Consider the following 20,573-nt stretch of genomic DNA (forward strand, 5'->3'; position numbering starts at 1 on the left):
CTCCACTCATGTAATCACTTGAAGCCCCATCTTCAGGTGCTTATATTACCACCTGAGCCTTGGTAGCTCAGAGGTTAAAGTGCTCGACTGCTAAACAGAAAGTTGGCAGTTCAAACCCACCAACCACTCTGTGGGAGAAAGATGTGGCAGTGTGCTTCCCTACAGACTTACAGCCTTGGAAACTCTATAGGGTCGCTCTGAGTCGAAATCAACTCAACAGCAATGAGTATATTACCACCATCTGTCTGCCAAATTGTTGTGCTGTGGTGGCTTGCATGTTTCTATGATGCTGGAAGCTATGCTACCAGTATTTCAAATATTATCAGGATCATCCATGGTAGATAGATTTCAATGGAGCTTCCAGACTGACAAACTAGGAAGAAAGGCCTGGTGATCTACTTCTGAAAATTAGCCAATGATAACCTTATGGATCACAATAGAGGACTGCCCGGTACAGTGCTAGAAGATGAGCACCCTATCCTGGTGAGGACTCAAAGTACACACTGGCCATAACAATGGACTTGAGCATACCAATGATTGTGAAGATGGTGCAGGATTAGGCAACATTTCGTTCAGTTGTACATGGGATCACCATGGGTTGAAGCCGACGTAATGGCAACTAACAACAACAACAACAACAATCTCTATTCACCCAGTATCTCAGCTGGAGCTGGGTTTTAAGTGTCGAGTGCTGTGCAACAGTTCCTTAAATGGAGAAAATGCGGAATGCTCCAAAACCCTAGGCACTTTGCACCACAAATCTCCTCTTGGGCTCTTCAAAGATTCCCCACGGCACCCTTCTCTACTGTAGACACCTCTGGCAGTATTGGATCTGCTGAATTATAGGGTCTCAGTGGCAGGGTAGGGGGCAGTGAAGCCTAGAGTTTCTGTGGAGCCCTCTTACGCTCTAGACTTCACTCAAAATTGGCAGATTTCTGGTCACCCAAGAAACAGGTCACGACAGCAATCTCAAGTGCAATATAAGCTGCCTTCAAAAATCCAAAGTGGCCCACCTAACAATCAATGTGCCTTTTGGTGGAGGGTAAAGGGGATGTTGACTAGGAGGAGGCACCGGTGAGGCTTCTGTGGTTCTCGTCTGGGTGGTGGGTTCATTTTATGAATATTCATCAAGCTCAACACTTAGGATTTTTGTACTTTTCACTGGAATTTAACAAAAAGAAAGGAAGAGGAGCTGCAGCGGTGGCAGCAGTATTGAAGGTATAAATAGTTGGTATGTTAGAAGACAGAATTTAGATGGCTCTTTATACCTCCATGGCTACTCCTCAAATTGAGCCACCATCTTCTCTTGTCTGGGTTACCGGATAGCCTCTTGACTGGTCTCCCCACGACTATCTTCACCCATTGCAGTGTTTCCAGCATAGCAGCCAGGGTGACTTTTAAGACTAAAGTTAATTGCGTCATTCCTCTGCGTCAGGCCCTCCAGTGGCTTTCTGTCTCTGGACAAAAGCTGTATGTGGTTTACGAGCCCTGCGTGATCTGGACCCCGACACCTTCCTGACCGCCTTTTCCACTGCTGTCCTCGGTCACTCCACTGTAGCCACACTGGCCTCCGGCAGGCACGCTTCTGCCTTAGGTCTTTGACCTGGCCATTCCCCTGGCCTGGAATTTTCTCCCCTGCAGGGTTCACTCCTACACATCCTTAAAGTCTGTGCTGCCATATCTCCTTCCCCATGTACTCTTCCTGCCACTCCTGGGTCCCCTTACCCTGCTCAAATTGTTCCCCCACAGTTCTTATTGCTTTCTAACATAGTATATAATGTACTTACTCCTTGTATTTATTGCTTATTTTCTCTCTCCTCTAGGACACTGTAAGCTCCATGAGGACAGGATGTTTATTTGTTCACTGAAGTATCCTATACATAGAACAGTGCTTGGCACATAGTAGATGCTCAATAAATATTTGTTTAATACATTTTAAAAATGCAGACGCAATCTGAAGAGCAACCTGAACCAGAGCTTAGATTTTGTCTTTAGGCCACTAGTATTTACAAGCTGTAATTAAACACACTTACATATCAATAAATCTATGTATTCCCAAGGTATCTGACTCCAAATTCCACAGTTAAAAAAAAATAATAATAATAATCCTGTTCATCAGGGCATAATTATAAGGGATTTGGCACTAGACAGAGTTACAGTTGTGTTTTCTCTCCACCGTAAGAACTTATATGACCCTGAGCAAGCTACTGAACCCCTCTGAGTCTCAGTTTCCTTGTTTGTAAAATGGGGATAACGATGTCTGTCATGTAGGAGTAAATGAGATAAACTGTGGAAACACATGGATGCCCTCATTTATTTAGCAATTATTTATTGAGCACTTACTGTGTTGTAGGTGCTATCCTAGGCACTAGGATAGCATTCAACAGATACTCATTCTTCATTCGACAGATACTTTTGAGTTCCACACACTTCATTCAACAGATACTCTTGAGCTCCACTCACTATGCTAGTAACAGGACATGCGCTGTACAAAATGGTTGAAAGTCCCTGCCCTCCTGGGGCTTGCACTCTAAAGGAGGGAGACAGACATAAAGCAAGGCAAACTAGGTACATATGCAGTAAGGTAGATGACGATGGGTGCTTTGGAAAAATCCGGAGAAGTCAAGGGGCTAGCAAGAGAGAGCCTGTGTGTGGGGAAGGGAGCATGTCACAACCTTCCGACCACGAGAATCTTGGAGCCGGTACATGGGGCACAGCACCTGCCCTCAAGGGGCATACAGTCCAGCCCACCTACTAGGTACACCGCTTGGCAAGACTCAGTGCTCACTAGACTGTGCCTGATATTGCTGACAGTGCTGTTGTCAGTAAGCAAGAAGCATCTGAACTAGATGTGTCACATGGCCAGGTCACGGGCCACACAAACTCCGTTTACACCACGGCCTCCCAAACGCACGAGCCAACACAGACTTGGTGTCTCCAGGGCTTCTAGACTTAACAGTGGCAAAGAGTTTCCTATTACTGAAGGCGATGACACAGGCTAGATATTCACAGCATGGCAGAGGACTTCCCTCGTGCCCTGTCTTAAATCTGCACAATTTGAGAGATGGGGTAGGCTCAGCTCCAGAGAGTATATGATGCTCTTTAGATGAGTGTCACAGCGGTACAGACTTTCTAGAAAAGGAAAGAAATCCATTATCTCCCCTAATGGATGTTATAGGAAGTTTCTACTAAATATTGCATAAAATAAAACAATTCTGTGCACTGAGTTTATAATGCAGTCTATGGCTCCCATAAGAGAATAAATGGTAACAGAGAGAAATATTTACCAAAACCAAAAGTGGGACTCATTTATTTAGTCATTAACTGTGACACCGGCAATGTTAAAATTATTGCACTAAAGAAATTGTTTTCTTAAACACATGAATATCATCATGTGCATAATTCAAAGGTTTGGTTTTTAACGGTTCATTAAAAAGGAGAGGGTTAGTTAAATAGCCATAATTCTAGTAGACTTCCATTTTAGGTAGTCAGGAATATTTCCACATAGAGAACTGGGGGAGCAGCCTCTGGGTCCCAGAAGTAATGAGGCCTCATATGAGGAAGAGGGCTGAATGCTCCTAAGCAGTTTTCTCCAAAGAAGCTGTCATCATTTACTGAAGAGCTGGAGAGAGTAACACAACCGTTAATCTGAAGTAGTCTCCTCTCGTCTCTGTGCCTACCCTCATCTCTCTCTTTCCCCAGGGTTGGGGGCAGCTCTAACAGGCTCCCAGCAGCTGCCCCTGAGTATCCCAGCAAGTCCTCTTCCACCCTTTCTCCACGCAGCTGTAGCACCGCCAGTTTGGACACACATTATACTTCCTCACTCCTCCCACACATGCATCTTGCCTCTCCCAACAAAGCAAGAGACAAGGCCTCAACTGTCGGGGTAGACCATGCCTGCCACTGGTGTCTCCTGCACCTCATTTATGCTCCACGATTTGGTAGAAATTGAAAACTCACATACCACTGCACTCTGCTTTGCCGCACCCCCGCCTGTCAGTTTGTGGTCCTGTGGTGGCTTGTATGTCGCTCTGATGCTGGAAGCTATGCCACTGGTATTTCAGATACCAGCAGGGTGGACAGGTTTCAGCAGAGCTTCTAGACCAAGACAGACTGGGAAGAAAGGCCTGATGACCTACTTCTGAAAATTAGCCAACAAAAACCTTATGCATCACAACAGAACATTGTTCAACTTGCTTGCTTTGGACACGTCATCAGGAGGGATCAATCACTAGAGGAGAATATCATGTTTGGCAAAGTAGAGGACCAGTGAGGGGGAGAGAGATGGATTTGCAAAATAGCAGCAACAATGGACTTGAACATGCAGGCAATCATCAGGATGAAGCAGGAACAGGCAAGATTTCGTTTTGTTGTACATAGGGTTACGATGAGTAGGAGTCGACTTGACGAGTTAGCTATCTGTCCACCCATCCACCCATCCACCCATCCACCCATCACCTATCTATCCATCCATCATCTGTCTGTCTATCATCTATACTTTGCCACTAAAGCTTCCCCAGGCATCTCCTTACCCTGAGTTCATAAGGCACAGACTTCTTCCACCTCTCATTGCTTCTTGGAAATAAAATGAGAATTTCTAAATTTTTACTGCCTTCTCTCTTTGGTACTGTAATGTTTGAAGTAGCCATAATTACAGAGAGGAGAACAGAGAAAACCCATGATGAATGCTCAAGCCTTGAAGTGACCTAAAAGAGGGCTCTGTACTGACAGATCTAGGGTTAGGAGGAGGCTTGCAGAACGTGTCAAATTTTAATTATTTTATCTTATTTCTCTTAGTTAAAAAGTAATATATATGCATGCTGGAAAAGGTAAAAATTAAATATAGGCAAAAGAGGAATATAAAACAAATGATAATCCTACCCAAAAGATAACCATTATTCACAATTCAGTCAGGATCCTTCAGGCTTTTTTGTATTCATATATATGCATATGTATTTTCCCTTCCAAGAATAGAATCACACTGAATGCACTGTTTTATAACATGCTTTCCACTTAGAAATATACTCTGAATATTTTTCCATGTTGTCACATTTTCTAAATGTACATCATTGAGAAGGGCTGCATTCTTCTGTCTTTTTCCACACTCTGAATCCAATATGGTAGCAAATTCTGCTGGTTCTACCTGCACAAAAAACAAACAGAAAACCACTGATATTGAGTCAATTCTGACTCAGGGCAACCCTATGCACATCAGAATAGAGCTGTGCTCCATGGGGTTTTCAACGGCTGATTTTTCAGAGGTAGATACCCAGGCCTTTCTTCCGAGGTGCTGGGTGCACTCAAACCTCCAACTTTTCAGTTGGCAGTTGAAGGAGTTAACCATTTGTACCTCCCAGGGACTCCCATCTTTGCAGTAGATCAGAATTGTGCCACTGTTTCAACCGTGGTCCATCATGCTTGGAACATTGCATTAACTTTCTAACCAGTGTCTTCCTTTCTGATCTTTACCCACTGCTCTTCCCAGTTGCACACCCCACCTCTGTACAGTGGCTTCCTTGCTGCTCCTTGAGTGTGTTCCAGCCTGAGGTCCTTGTACTTGGCTGTTCCTTCTTACTAACATTTTCCTCCCAGGTACCTGCATAGCTTGCTTCACCTCCTTCAGGAGTTTATGTAAATATCACCTTGCAATGAGACTTTTTTTCCAGCTCCTCCCCAAACCCCTCATGTATATTCTCTATCTTCCTTCCCTGCTTTACTTTTTCTTCACAGCCCAATACGACCCTTGACATACCTAATATCACACTTTTGTAAAAAATGTATTGGGTTTGCTGTCTTTGCTCCCCACAATAGTGTCAGCTCCATGAGGACAGGGATTCCGTGTTTCCCTCCTCTCTAGCACAGCCCCTGGTCCAGGGTCAGCAATGGTAAATACGTATTGAATGAAGGAATATTATGCCACTATCTGCTGTAGAGTTGGTTCTGAGTAGAACTGCTCCATAGGGTTTCCAAGGAGTGGCTGGTAGATTTGAACTGCTGACCATTTGGTTACCAGCTGAGCTCTTAACCACTGCGCTACAAGGGATTGTGTTATGTATATAACCAGCTACTGGATGTCTGCTTGGATCTAATTTTTCTTTACTACTATAGATAATGCTGTGATGAATCCTCATCCATGAAACTAAACCTGGTGCTTGTACATGAATTATTTCTCTACAACAAATTATCAGGATAGGGTTATTATTGTTAGCTGCTGTTGAGTCAGCCTGTGACTCATGCTGACCCTATACACAGTGGAACAAAACACTGCCCTGCCCCGTGCCAAACTCATGATCACTTGTAGACGGGACTGTTGTGATCCGTAAGGTTTCACTGGCTGATTTTTGAAGTAGATAACCAGCCTTTCTTCCTAGTTTCCTTAGTCTAGAAGCTCCTCTGAGACCGGCAAGCCTACAGTGACAGGCAAGTGGTGGCTACACATGAGGTGCATTGGATGGGGATTGAACCTGGGTCTTCCTCATGGAAGGCGAGGACTCTACCACTGAACTACCACTGCCCTCATCAGGATAGGGTATACCTTTTTAAAGCCTTTCAATACATATTGTCAATTTACTTTCCAAAATTCTTCCACCAAGCTCTCACACCAGCAATATAAATAACTGACCATTTTGACTCACTCATGTCAACTTTGAGTAATACCAGGACACTGTATGTGTGGCTTCCCTGCCCCAGACAACAACTTATCAGGAAATTCAACAGGGGTTTAAGTACTTAAAAAAATTTTTTTTATTATGTTAAAATATATATAACAAAACATTTCTCATTTTAACCGTTGTTAAGTGTACCAATCAGTGACATTGCATTCACCTTGTTGTACAATCATCACCACTATTCATTTCCAAAAGTTTTCCATCACCCCAGAAAAGGGTATAAGCGCTTATGACACTGACGGAAAAGGAACACAATGAACTAAAATCTCCCAAAGAGACTGGACCACCAGAGAGCAGTGAGGTGTGTGATAGAAGAGGAGTTCCCTCCAGGAAGGGAGAGGGTCTTGGGCAGACCACACTGAGGGTGTGGCATCACTGCCTTCCTCCGCTGTCCTTTTGGGCAGCACTGAGTCAGTGAGAGCTGCCCGTGTGCTTTCTCTGATGCTTTCTTCTTATTCAACAGGTACTTCTGAAACACTTGTTCTGTGCAAAGCCCTGGGCCCGGTGCTGAGGGACATCAGATGCATGCTGGCCCCTGCCCTCAAGATACCAGCAGCCCAGTAGGGAATAAAAGACATTCTTAAAAAACTCAAGGGTTTTCCCTGGGGAGAGACAATCAGCGCCAGATGAGGGATCAAGTAACAAGAGAGACCACTATGGGGTGCGTGCTCAGGGAAGGCTTCGGAATAGAAATAGCTAACGTTCACGGAGGGTTAGAAGGATGGATAGATAGATAGATAGATGGCTGGATGAATAGAATGGATGGATGGATAGCTGCCACTGAGTCAACTCCAACTCATGATGACCTTATATACAACGGACTGAAACATTGCTGTGTCATCCGAACGATCGCTGGCATGTTTAAATCCATTGTTGCAGCTATTGTGCCAATCCATTTCACCAAGGATCTCCTTTACCCTCACCGTCTCTCTACTTGACCAAACAAAATGTCCTTCTCTGGTGATTGATCCCTCCTGATGATGTGTCCAAAGCAAGCAAGCTGGACAATGTTCTGTTGTGATGCATAAGGTTTTCATTGGCTAATTTTTGGAAGATCATCAGGTTTTCTTCCTAGCCTGTCTTAGTCTGAAAGCTCCATTGAAACCAATCCACCATGGATGACACTGTTGGTGTTTGCAATATCCGTGGCATAGTGCCCAGCATCACAGCAACATGCAAGCCATCACAGTATGATAAAGCGACAGACCAGTGGTGGTTGGAGGCTTTCCTGTGTGCCATGTGCTGTTTTCAGTGTTAGTTCACTTAAGACTCACAGTAACCCTAATGAGGTAGGTGTGAATAGTACCTACATTTCATAAACAAGGAATTGAAGCACAAAGATTAAATAGCTTGCACAGGTGACAGAGGTGGTCAGTGGTGGAGTCAGACAGATGGTTCTTGAAACCCCACTATTAATCACTACTCCATCCACCTGCGTGACCCAGTTACTGGTGCTATATAACAAGTACCCCAAATCAGTGACAGAAAGCCACGATTTTATTGTGTCAGGAATGTGGATAGGGCACCATGGAGGCAGCTTGTTTCTGCTCTACATCTAGCACTTCAGCTGGGGGTATGCAATGGCTGGGGCTGACTCAACAGGGCTGGAATCGTCAGGAAGCATCTACGATCACACGTTCGGTGGATGATGCTGGCTGTAGCTGGGAGTCAACAGGTCTGATGGCTAGCACACCTGTACCTGGCCTCTGCATGGGCGTGCGCTTCTTCACAGCAGGGTGGCTTCACAGCAGTTGGACTTCTTACCTGGTGGCTAAAGGCTCCGTCTTAGTTTCCTAATACTACTATAACACAAATACCACAAGTGGGCGGCTTTAAAGAACAGAAATTTGTATTTTCACAGTTTTGAAGGCTGGAAGTCCAAATTCAGGAGTGGCTATAGAGGGAGAAACTTCCTTGCCTATTTCAGCTTCTAGTAGCTGCCCCAAATCCCTGTAGATGCATCTGTCTCCATTGTCTGTCTTCTTTTCCCTGTGTGTGTCTCTGTGTTCATTCTGAGCTTTTTATAACTCAGAAGAGATTAGGTTAATAAGGTCATACGCTAAGCATGACCTTATTAACACAACAAAAGAAAACTCCTATTTCCAAACAGGGTCATATTTACAGGTGCAGGAGTTAGGATTTCAATACATATTATGGGGGAACACATTTTAATCCACAACAGCCTCTAGAGGCAAGTGTCCCAGGAAACAAAGTAGGGGCTGCAACACCTCATCTGACCCAGCCCTGGAAGTTGTGCACAGTCATAGCCCACCCAGACTTAACAGGAGGGGAAACAGAACCTCCATCCTCTGATGGTAAGAGGGTCAATGAATTTGCACCCATTATTCTTTAAAGATGTCACACTTTGCAAAGAATGTGAGGCTTGAAAGGGGTCTTGAGCTATGGATAAGTGAGATTCACAAATGGAAAGGAGATTCTAGATCTGAAATCATGTCCTGGGAAAATATGCAGTCCAGAAAGGACTTAGGTACTGAGAGTGATATATAGGATAATCCACCTGACTTGCCGTGGGACATTGTCATGTCCCTCCAAACCTCTTGAACACCACTGCTTGAGAACCTCTGCCCCCCACAAACTTCCCAGGCAAAGCCGTTGGGTCTCTTTCTTCCTCTCCCTTAGGGCCCTCCTCTGCCTTCTCCAGACAACAGATAAGCTTGAACTATTCTGTGTTTCCATTGTTCCACATGTTGTGTCTTATTAGACCCCGGGTGGTGCGAACAGTTAATGTGCTCAGCTGCTAACTGGAAATTTAAAAGTTCAAGTCTATCCAGAGGCACCTTGGAAGAAAGGCCTGGTGATCTACTTCTGAAAAATCAATCACTGAAAACGCTACTCTGGCACAAAATGGGGGTCACCATGAGTTAAAATTGACTCGATGGGCAACTGTGTTTTTGTGGGTGGGTGTTTTATTGCAGATATCAAAGATGTTTCTTGGAGAAAATAAGAAGGTCCTTATCTGTAGCCATACACGTATTGTTCACACTATTGTGATATACGTGTTTACTGGAAGTGTCTGGATATCTACATGCAAGTGTTTACCTGTACTGTGCATGGCGTGGGAATGATGCGCCGCTCTAGGACAGCCTCCTTTCTTGTGTTGCCCACATGATAAGGTCATTTTTGCTTGTCTTCAGGCAGTCTTTATAAAACAAAGCCAAACTTTTCTATTTGTGCTTACTCTGGACTTTCAGATTAAACCAATCCTTGACATTGGCAAAGGGCCTGACAAGCGTTTAGTATTAATTAATTCTTGGAAGTCTCTGGGGAGAAGGTAAGTATTTTGGGAACTGACAGAATGGATTGTTTCATTAAGCAGGTGAACCTTTCCCCTAAGCCCTGTGCCACTTCCACCCTTTGGCCTGGGCTGGCCCCGGGGGCCTTGTGCTGTGCCAAGGATTGGAGGCGGGGATGGATGGGGAGAAAGAATCGGGTATGTTTGTCTCTCTTCTTTACCTCTCCCGAGAGTCTCCCTCCAGGCTTTTGAGCTCTTTAACTCAAATTCCAAGGGTTTTTCTTCCCAGGAAATGAATTTAACCAGGATTTTCTCCTCCAAGTTATAGCTGGATGTTCAAAATAAGGACCCGCTGGTTTCCGCTGCTGATGTGGTGTAAAGTTTGCTTGAGCTGAACAGCCCTCTCTTACATCACCACCTTTGCCCTCTGGAAGCTGTTTTTGCATTCTTCCCCTTCTTTGCCCCATCCCCTGTAGGCTCACATTCTTCAGTCTAGAAGGAGGCCAGAAGTACTGGTGGGGCAGGGAGACGGAGGTGGCCCCAAACACTTACAGACCACCAGTCTTCTGATCTTGCACTGCCCACTGAGTGTGTACAGAACGGAGACCCTCTTGCCCTGCTATCCTTGCCAAGTGGTGTATTTTTATCTCTATTATTATGCATACAATCGGTTATAAGGTTTGGGGCTAAAGGTGCTAACCCCTTGTTGCAGTGCCCTTGCATCAGCTCTTTTTAGGTCTGTTCCATCCACTAGGATGGGGGCTCCTGGAGGGAAGGGGTCTCCCCTGAGCCACTTTATTCTCCTGAGCTGGACTTTGCGCATGGCTAATGCTCAATGGAGAGTCCTAGGGTGGCGTAAACAGTTAACATGCTCAGCTGCTAACTGAAAGTTTGAAGTTTGAGTTCACCCAAAGACACCTTGGAAAAAAAGCCTGGTGATCTACTTCCAAAAGGTCATTGCAAATTCTGTGGAGCACAGTTCTATTCTGACATACATGGAGTCATCATAGTCAGAGTTCACTTGAAGGAAACTGGCTTTAATGCTCAATGTGGTAGACATTACTGTGATTCACCAATATTCAGTTCTCTCCTATTTTTGGATTAAAACTCTCTATATACTTGACTTTAAGCATGGCCAGGTGATTAGTTCTGGGCCATGACATGGGGGTAGAAGTGACCTGTGTCCCTTAAGTGCTAAGGCATTTAGTTGCCAGTGCTAGACTCTTGGGCCCTCCCATCTTCTGCCATGGGGAACATTGAAGCCTCACGTAGAGATGGTGGTGGCAGAACATGGTGTAGAGTATCTTTGTGAAGTGAAGGGCCCCTCACCCCCACCAGCCTATCTGGACATGTAGCATGGGTGAGAAATAACCTTTCAAGTGTATTCAGCCCCCGAGATTTTGATGGTGTCTCTTCCAAGCCTAGCCTAGCTCAAAGGTTGGCAAGCTATGAGCAATGGCCAAATGTGGCCCTCCACCTGTTTTTGTCAACGAAGTTTTGTTGAAACACAGGCATGCCTATCTGCTTACATATTGTCTATGGATACTTTCACACTGCAGTGGAGATTGTATGGCTTGGAAAGCTGAAAATATTTACTATTTGGACGTCTACAGAAAAAGTTTGATGACACCTACTTATCCTGACTGATACACTGAGCAGAAGCTTCTTGAATTACTAAATTGGTAATATAAAAGGTGGGAGCCCAAAGCTGACTGGGCAATAATATCAGATTATTGTGCTCCATAATCAATGCTGCTTCATTTGCAAGCATTTATTGAGTGCCAGTTACCTGTTAGATGTGGGGGAGTGCTTTTTCATTGGGGCCTTCTGAGTTTGGGGGTTGGAGAAGATTCTCCTCTCCTTTCTAGGTTTAGGACATAGGACTTAAGGTGGCAAGGAGGCTGTGACAAGAGAGAAGAAATCCCAAGGACTCTGTATGGGCTGATGGATTTCTTACGACTGCCTACATTAAAAGGATCCCTGCTGGTGCAGTGGTTAGAGATTGTGCTAACCGACAATATAGTGTGGTTGGTGCTATGGCTGGGTGGTGCAAGACACTCTGAGAAGGTCCTTCCTTATAGCTACGCTTTATCTATCTTGATTTAGCTGAAGTGGTAACTGGTGCCATTCCCTGGGACTGAAGCCAAGTGAAGGCTATGAATCAGAGATTCACCCACCCGCTGGTGTCCTTGGGAATTTTCTCCCCTCAGGAGAAAGCCTGGGAACAGTCTCTTCACACCAGATTCACACAGCAGTTCCCAGATCCTTGTTCTAGGCAGAGCCCCATTGCTGAGGGTTGAACACAAAGAGCTTTGCAGTACAGGACTTCCTTTAGCTCTTTCCCCTGACCCTCCCCTAACAGATATCCTACTGATCCCTCCAGCACAGCTGGAACTTGTGAATTTTCGGGCTGTGGGGTTGGGAGGAAGGTGATAGTGACCAGGTGGCAGCAGGGGCCGGGGGATAGATGCAAAGGGGCAGAAATGACAGCAAATGAGGACTTTATAGTCTGTGGTTTTAAGTGAAGCTTCCCTTCTCCACATCTGCACCTCCAAAAAATTGATTCCGTACCCAGGCCCTGCCATCCACCTCATTTCAAGTCCGGTTGCCTAGGAAACAGAGGGCATACTGCTGGGACAGTCTGCCCATGTTCTGTGCTGACTGAAGCCATTAAAGCCCATCAACTCTGCCTGGAGAAGCTCTGAACACGGATGGGTTGAACTTCCAGCCTGGCTCTTATTTATTTTACTGCCGCAGCTGCAAAATGAGTTATTGAACCTCTCAGTGTATCGACCAGGGCAGCTTTTTCCACTGCATCCCTCTGACACATGAAGCCCTCTGGAGCTGGTGGCCAGCCAGATGCCTTTGTCAATGACCAGGCCTCACCAGGGAAGCCGGGCAGCAGGAGCCCTTCGTCCCACGGTGACCGGGCTCTGGGCAGTGGAAAGGCCTGGCACCGTGATACCAGTGCTTCTTAACAGTGTGAATATCTGAAGAAAGCGGCGGAGGGACCCTTTCTCGGGTAAATGTGCGCTCGTTTGATTTCATGGATCAACCACACTCCCAGGCTAAATACCTTTGATATTAAGTTCATTCTGCTTGGAACTAATGTCTTAAAAAAAAAAAAAAAAAATGTCTTAGATTTGGAAAAAAAGTAAATGAACTTTAGATGTGTCGAAGACTTAAAAATCCACTGTCACGGTGACTATCTGACCCAGGGAAGATTGTATTTCACGTTTGGATTCTCAAGGATCTCACAGCCCACTTGGGCTTCTAGGCCTGTTCTAAGAATGGTGAACTTCAAGGAGACTAGACCTTAGTTTCTCCAGCCTGATGCCTAATTTCATATGACCCGAAGACTAAGAATGGTTTTTACATTGCTAAACGTAAAATATAAAAAAACCTTTTAGGGATAACAGTTGCTTGAAGAGTTGAGGACATTGCTTCTTGGCCCCGAAACCTAAAATACTCCTTCAGCCTTTAAAGGAAAGGCTGGCTGACACTGGATTTACTCACTTGGTCTGGGTGTAGGGGAGACAGCTTTAGGGACCTCCACTTGGTTTCCCCACTATGATCCCTCTTACACCACAGGCCAAAAATCAATGTGGAGTCCTGCCAACTTCCAAGTATGTCTATCTCAATTATATGTTTGGAGACTGAGGAAATGACCACCAGGTAGTCCTAGCCCAGGACTCCATTTATTACCTTCTCTCATAAGTTCCTATCTAACAAGGGTCTATGACATTGCTTTGCATCTGTACAATGTCAACAGGATCCTTTGTCTAATAGTCTTCAAAATGCTTGGGTATTCATCTTGCCCCAGTATGCACTTTTCCTAGTAAATGGCCATAGGTCCCTTTGGGGAACACTAGGGGAATCAGTACCATGTATACTTGCCATAGGGTTTCCAGGCCTTCCTCCCTCTCTCCCTCCCTCTCCTTCCCTCTCTTTCTGGGGACCTGGCCTGTCCTTAGTCAGTGAGTTCTGGGTCCAAAATCTGGATCAGGCCTGGAAACTCAGCAAAGGACTATCTACTGGGGCACTGTCTTCAGGCACCTGATCATCCAACCTTGATTTCCTTTGGTCGTACAGATTGAATGGTATCTTACAGGCTTCCTGTTTATTTTGTCCCCAGGGACACCATGTTCTAGTAGCCATTTCCCTAACTCTCTGTGGGTCAGGCTCCTGGCTTCTGATGGCAGCAGTACCACCTCTTGACCTCTATTGTTTGGGGAGCTTTTTCATTCCCTTGCTATCATTGAGCCATCAGCCTGGCCTGCAGAGAAGTACCACCACTGAAGGCTTTAGCGAAGTGGGATCCCCTCTCACCAGCCCATTCCTTGGTGCTCTGGGAAACGTGCATCCTCTGGCCCTTCCTGTGGAACATATTCCTCTGGTGGGTTTTCCAGCCTTATATGGTATATAGTGGAGTCCTGGTGGTGCAACGGTTAAGCATTCAGCTGCTAACCGAATCCACTAGCTTCTCCTTGGAAACCCTACGGGGTTGTTCTACTCTGACCTATAGGGCTGCTATGAGTCTGAATCAACTTGACGGCAACGGATTTTTGTATGATATATAAAAAACCCAAAACCCACTGCCGTCGAGTTGATCCTGACTCATAGCGACCCTATAGGACAGAGTAGAACTGCCCGATAGTTTCCAAGGGGCATCTGGGGGATTCAAACTGCAGACCTCTTGGTTAGCAGCACTTAACCACTACACCACCGGGGTTTCCTATATGATATATAGTATATCTATAGTCCCTGGGTGGTACAAATGGCTAACATGCTTGGCTGCTAACCAAAAGGTGGGAGGTTTGAGGCTACCCAGAGGTAAAAAAAAAAAAAAAAATTTTAGAGTACCTAGGAAAAAAGGGCTGGTGATCTACTTGTGAAAATCCAGCCATTGGAAACCCTATGGAGCACATTTCTGCTCTGACACACACAGCACCACCCTGAGTTGGAGTCACTTAATAGCCATTGGTGGTGGTGGATAGTGTATCCCCTTGAGGCTTGAACATGCACATTTCTCTGAGCCTTTGTCTCCCTTCTGCAAACATACGTCACTGAAATCCTGGCATTTCTACCTCATTTAGTGTAGCATCGCTTTTTTCATGCTACTTAGGGCCAGATTAGAAAAAGGTTCACACCATCTCCTGGAGGACTTACCCGGGAATGAAATCCTCTATCCCCAGAGAATGCTCCCAAATCAATATGATTTTCTTTTTCAAATCTTATCTTCTGCCCCCACCCCAGCTTAGCCCTGTTAGAATCCAGTCCCAGGCCTACTCTCCCTTCCTGCTGGCCCTCTTTGGCTGGGTCCTACAGCTCCTTAGGAGTACAGTTCCCCCTTTCCTTTTTATCAGGCCCAGCATGTCCCTGGTTTGGTTATGTTGACTTAACCCTAGCTATAAGTCTTGTGCCTGAGGGGTGCATATCCTGTGGGGGAAAGTTCTCTGCACCATCTTCAAGAATAGGGCCAGGCTCACCCTTATAGGGAGAAGTGGGCTCAGAGGGGTCAGCAGAACCAGGGGTTTCCAGGTGTTCAACGGCACCAACTCAGATGCCTTCACATCATGTGTCGGGGCCCATCTTCCCCAGCCAGGGCCCTGACCTTGGCACAGCAGGCCTGCCATGTTCAGGAACTTTGCTGTTCTGACGATGAAGTTCTTTGGTCCTCACGTTCCTCTATCCTCCCGCTACAGGAGATGAAAGCCTCTCTCTGCCACCAAGAAGGCCCTCTGGCTTTCAAACTTAGCCTTTAATTGCTGATTAATCACTCATTTTTTCACTATCTTTTTCCAGAAGCCAATCAAGCTTAGCAGTAGCCATCCAATTCCATTGTCCTCATAGTACTTGTACTTGTCAAATGCCTGATGGCACTAGCCAATGCACTCTACAGATCTGCCACCTCTGTTCTGCATAGGTGTGCCAGGGCTCTCTGGACTGTGCCTTCCATCGGTGATGGAGTGACACAGCTTCATCAGCTGACCTTAGCGTATAGCGTATACTTTCTCAGACCACTCCTGGCACCAACTGTCCCAGGCTGGGTTCCCTGGGAAGCAGACTCGGAGATGGAGACAAATGTGCAGGAAGTTTACTAGGGAGAGGTCTGAGAGACACACTTGTGGAAAGGAGAGGAAGTGTTAAAAAGCAAACATGTTACTTTAAGGACTAAGGTGTGCCTGACCGAAGCCATGGTGTTTTCAATTGCCTCATATACATGCAAAAGCTGGACAATGAAGAAGGAAGAAGAATTGATGCCTTTGAGCTATGCTGTTGTCGAAGAATATTGACTATACTGAAGAATATTGACTATACCATGGACTGCCAAAAGAACAAAAAAATCTGTCTTGGAAGAAGTACAGCCAGAATGCTTATCAGAAGCTTGGCTGCTAACCAAAAATCAGCAGTTCCAATCCACCAGCCACTCCTTGGAAATGCTGCGGGACAGTTCTACTCTGTCCTATAGGGTCACTAAGAGTCAGCATTGACTCAACAGTAATGGGTTTGGTGTGGCTTTGATATATACGTATATATACTTTATTGATATTGTTGTCAGTTGCTGTGAAGTTGGTTCTGACTCATGGTGACCCCATGTACAACAGAACAAAGCACTGCCTAGTCCCATGTCATCTTCCCAATTGTTGGTATACTTGAGTGCATTGTTGAGGCTGCTGCACATTTTGCGTGTCTTCCAACCTAAGGGTCTCTTCTTCCAGCACTATATCAGACAATTTTCTGTTGTCATTCATAGGAGTTTCACTGGATATTTTTGGAAGCAGATCACCAGTCCTTTTTTCCTAGCCTGTCTTAGTCTGGATGCTCCGCTAAAATCTATCCATGGATGACCCTGCTGGTATTATATATACTGATGGCATAGCTTCCAGCATCATGCCAACATGCAAGCCACCACAGTATGACAAACTGACAGACAGGTGGTGGAGATATATATATATATATATATATATATATATATATATATATATACACACATACATAGATAGGTATACACACATACATAAACACATACATACATATACATATACACATACATACATATACACATACATACATATACACATACATACATATACACATACATACATATACACATACATACATATACACATATATGTGTGAGTGTGTACATGTGCTTAAGGAAGGAGATTTTCATATTTAAAAACAATAGATAGGCATGATGATTGCACAACAATGTGAATGGAATTAATGTCACTGAATTACATGCTTACAAAAAGGTTAAAATGGCAAACTTTTTACTCTACAGCAGTCCCTGGGTTACGAATGTCTGACTTAGGTACAGCCCTTAGTTACAAACCAACCTCCGTAAAGCCTATTACATCAAAAATTAGAGGTACATATAATGGTTTGTAATAACAAACAGGCACTACTTTGCAACACACATCAAAACGTTATTGTTATTATTACTGTATTATTACATTAAAGATGTTTTTGTGTATCTGGAAGTGTTTCTTTAACATTTTTATGCATAGAAAGGTACACTGTATACAATATACTAGACAAACATTTGACTGACATTAGATACCGTACCTAACTGTACCGACTTATGTACAAATTGAACTCAAAGACAGACTTAGGAACAGAACTTGTTCACAACTGGGGGACTCCCTCTATATATTTTACCACAATGAAATTTTGAAATAAGGAAGATAGGAAGAGAGAGAGAGAGAACAAAGATGTCCAGGTCTGCTGGTGGTTTCACATCTTACTGAGCACCCTTGGAAGTCCCCTGTAAATTGTCGTTATTTTCCTCAGTGAGGTTTTACTTCTCTGTCGAGGATCAGGGGTGCTGTGTTTGGGCCATGGCAGGCAATGAATATCTGTACATAATGTTTCTGTTATTTTCTGAGCGTCTAATAACGTTCTAAAGTATACATGATGTCCTTTTCCAAGAGGTAAAAAAATTTTAAAAAACTCCGACCACACTTATTTTTCACACATAGCCTTTTAAAAGTATTTTAGTAGTATTCACTAATATTCTTCTTCTCCTTCAAAATTAAACAGAGAATCAACAGATGAAGTACAGTGAGTGTCTGATTGCAGATTAGGGCTCATGCAATGATTTTTATCTTTGCCTGAACGGTATTAAGAAGATAAAAATTATAATTTTTACATATTCCATCAGGTTAAAACTTAATGGGGTCCAAGTGCAATAAAACTGACCCTGTAAGAGCTCACACTACCTAAAGATGGCTACACTCCAGGAATTTAAGTGGCAGGCTAAGCCATAGCATACAACACCTCAGCATGTTTGTTCATGAGCTGATGTGCAAAAATTGAGGACTCTGAGTCCAGAGAGCTGTTTAGAGTGTAGATGGGTGTCTGGATTGTATCAGATTAGAAAACACACTAGTTAGGGACAGAGCAATGGCCGCTTGATAAACCTATACCTGTATTCAGGGTATTTTAGGTTTAGGCTTTGTGGTAAAATTACTCCCTTTATGTGGCCATTTAGAGAGGAGCCTTGGTGGTGCAGTGGTTAAAGCACTTGACTGCTAACCAAAAGGATGATAGTTTGAACCCACCAGTGGCTCCATGGGAGAAAGATGTGGCAGCCTGCTTCCGTAAAGGTTTACAGCCTTGGAAGCCCTATGGGGCAGATCTATTCCATCTACTCTGAGTTGGAATCGACTCCATGGCAGTGGGTTTAGTTTTTTTTTTTTTTTTTCCAGTGTGGCCCTTTACCTTGGTTCTTTGGAAAAACAGCTTGGGAAATTTTTCCCCTAAACCCTGAGAAGTTGTGTTTGCCCTAGTTCTTTGGATAAACAAGTTGTGGGGGTTTGGGGCTCCCAGGTTGTTTACTACCTCAGAGAGTTTGTTACAAGGGATTCTGAGGTAAGCTATAAAAAACTTGAGGGTTTGATAGTTTTTGTCTGGCTCTGGGCTGCAGTCTGCCCTGTGGTTGGTCTATTTTAGGCACCTTGCAGGGATTGATCAATTTACTGTGCTAATAGTAGCTTGAAAATCTACCCAATAGGATTCAGTGACTTGTGGTCCACTGAGGGGATTAGTTAGCTCGTGATCCTGCTGGAAAGACCTTGCCTTAAAATTGACAAGGAGTTTGCTTATGTAAGTTGCCAACCCCACAGAGGTTTTTAGAGGCAAGGGGAGAAAAGAAAAGAAGCAGAGAGAGAGGATGTGAGGAACCACTTAAAAGAGCTGTAATATAGGTCAAGGGCTATAACACTGAAGACAGTGAGAGGTCCAGAAAGGGCCCGAAGCAGAGTCAGCAGTGAGGACAGAAAACCGCTGCTAGGAGAACAGCAGATGAACAAGCTGTCATACCGGCTGTGAGCTGGGCCACTTAGCAGCAGAAAAGCTGACAGCTGGAGCCCTAAGGCCGAGAAGCCTGCATGGCTGAGCAGAGGTGTGCACTGCCAAGAGGAGGTGTGTACAGCCAAAAGAAGGGCTTGCTAACACTGCCAAGCAAAGTGCCTACTAGCATGGCTGGGCAAAGGCCAAGAGAAAGGCCTGCTTGCAAGGCCTAGAAGGAACTGCTAGGGGCAGAGAGTAGCTGAGAGAGAGCTGTCTGGGTTGGAAGCTGTCCTGCACTAAAGAAGGAGGTGAGAGTTGTGCTCTCCGCCTCTGGGAGCCTTCCAGTCCTTGTCTGTGTACTTCCTGATCCTGATCCCAAGTTGTTCCTGTTACTTCCTAGTTGATCCTGATCCTGAGTTGTAGCTTGTTACTTCCCCAATAAACCACGTAACTGTGAGTATGATCTGTGAGTTCTGTGTGGCCATTGCAAAGAATTATCCAGCACAGCAGAGAAGAGTGCCGGGGGGGGGGGTGGGGGGGGAAGGGGGATGGTTGATGTCAGAAATGGTGAAGAAGATCAAGAGTGGAGATAGGTCTGACCTCTGCTTCATAGGAACCAGCTTTGTTTTCATCCTGATTTTTATCTCTCACGAAGTTAGCCAAGTCTTACACTAGATTACAGGCTTCCTTTAAAAAAAATAAAAAAACTGAAACAGAAATTCAATACAGTATTCAATTATCTTTTCTTTTTCAAAAATATATAGTTCTTTATTCAAATAATAAGTCTTTTACATAATACTCCATATTAGAAGAAATATAACTTCTAAATACAAATTAAATGTTCTTGCCATCCCCCTTTATTCTTATAAATTTCCGAATAAACCATTTTTTTCATTTATATCTCTCATTCATGACCAGCACCTACTCTGAGACTTTTAAAAAATACACTGAATTATTTTAGAGCAGCTTTAAGTTTACAGAAAAAATGTGTAGAAAGTAGAGTTTTCACACACCCACTCTCCCCCCTGCACACAGTTTCCCCTGTTATTAATATCTTGCATTTATGGGTGCATTTGTTACAACTGATGAACAAGCATTGATACATTACTGTTAACTAAAGTTCATCGTTAAGGTTTACTCTTTGTGTTGTAGGGTGCTATGGGTTTTGATAAATGCATAATGTCACGTGTCCGCCATTAGAGTACAGTGCAGAAGAGTTTCACTGTTCTAAAAAGCCCCTATGCTCCATCCACTCATCCCACGCCCCCTCCCGACAACCACTAATCTCTTCACTATGTCTCTATAGTTTTGCATTTTCCAGAATGTCAAATTCTGGGATCATACAGTATATAGTC

This window comes from Elephas maximus, chromosome 1 (assembly GCF_024166365.1).
Source record: "Elephas maximus indicus isolate mEleMax1 chromosome 1, mEleMax1 primary haplotype, whole genome shotgun sequence".
Taxonomy (NCBI): Eukaryota; Metazoa; Chordata; class Mammalia; order Proboscidea; family Elephantidae; genus Elephas; species Elephas maximus.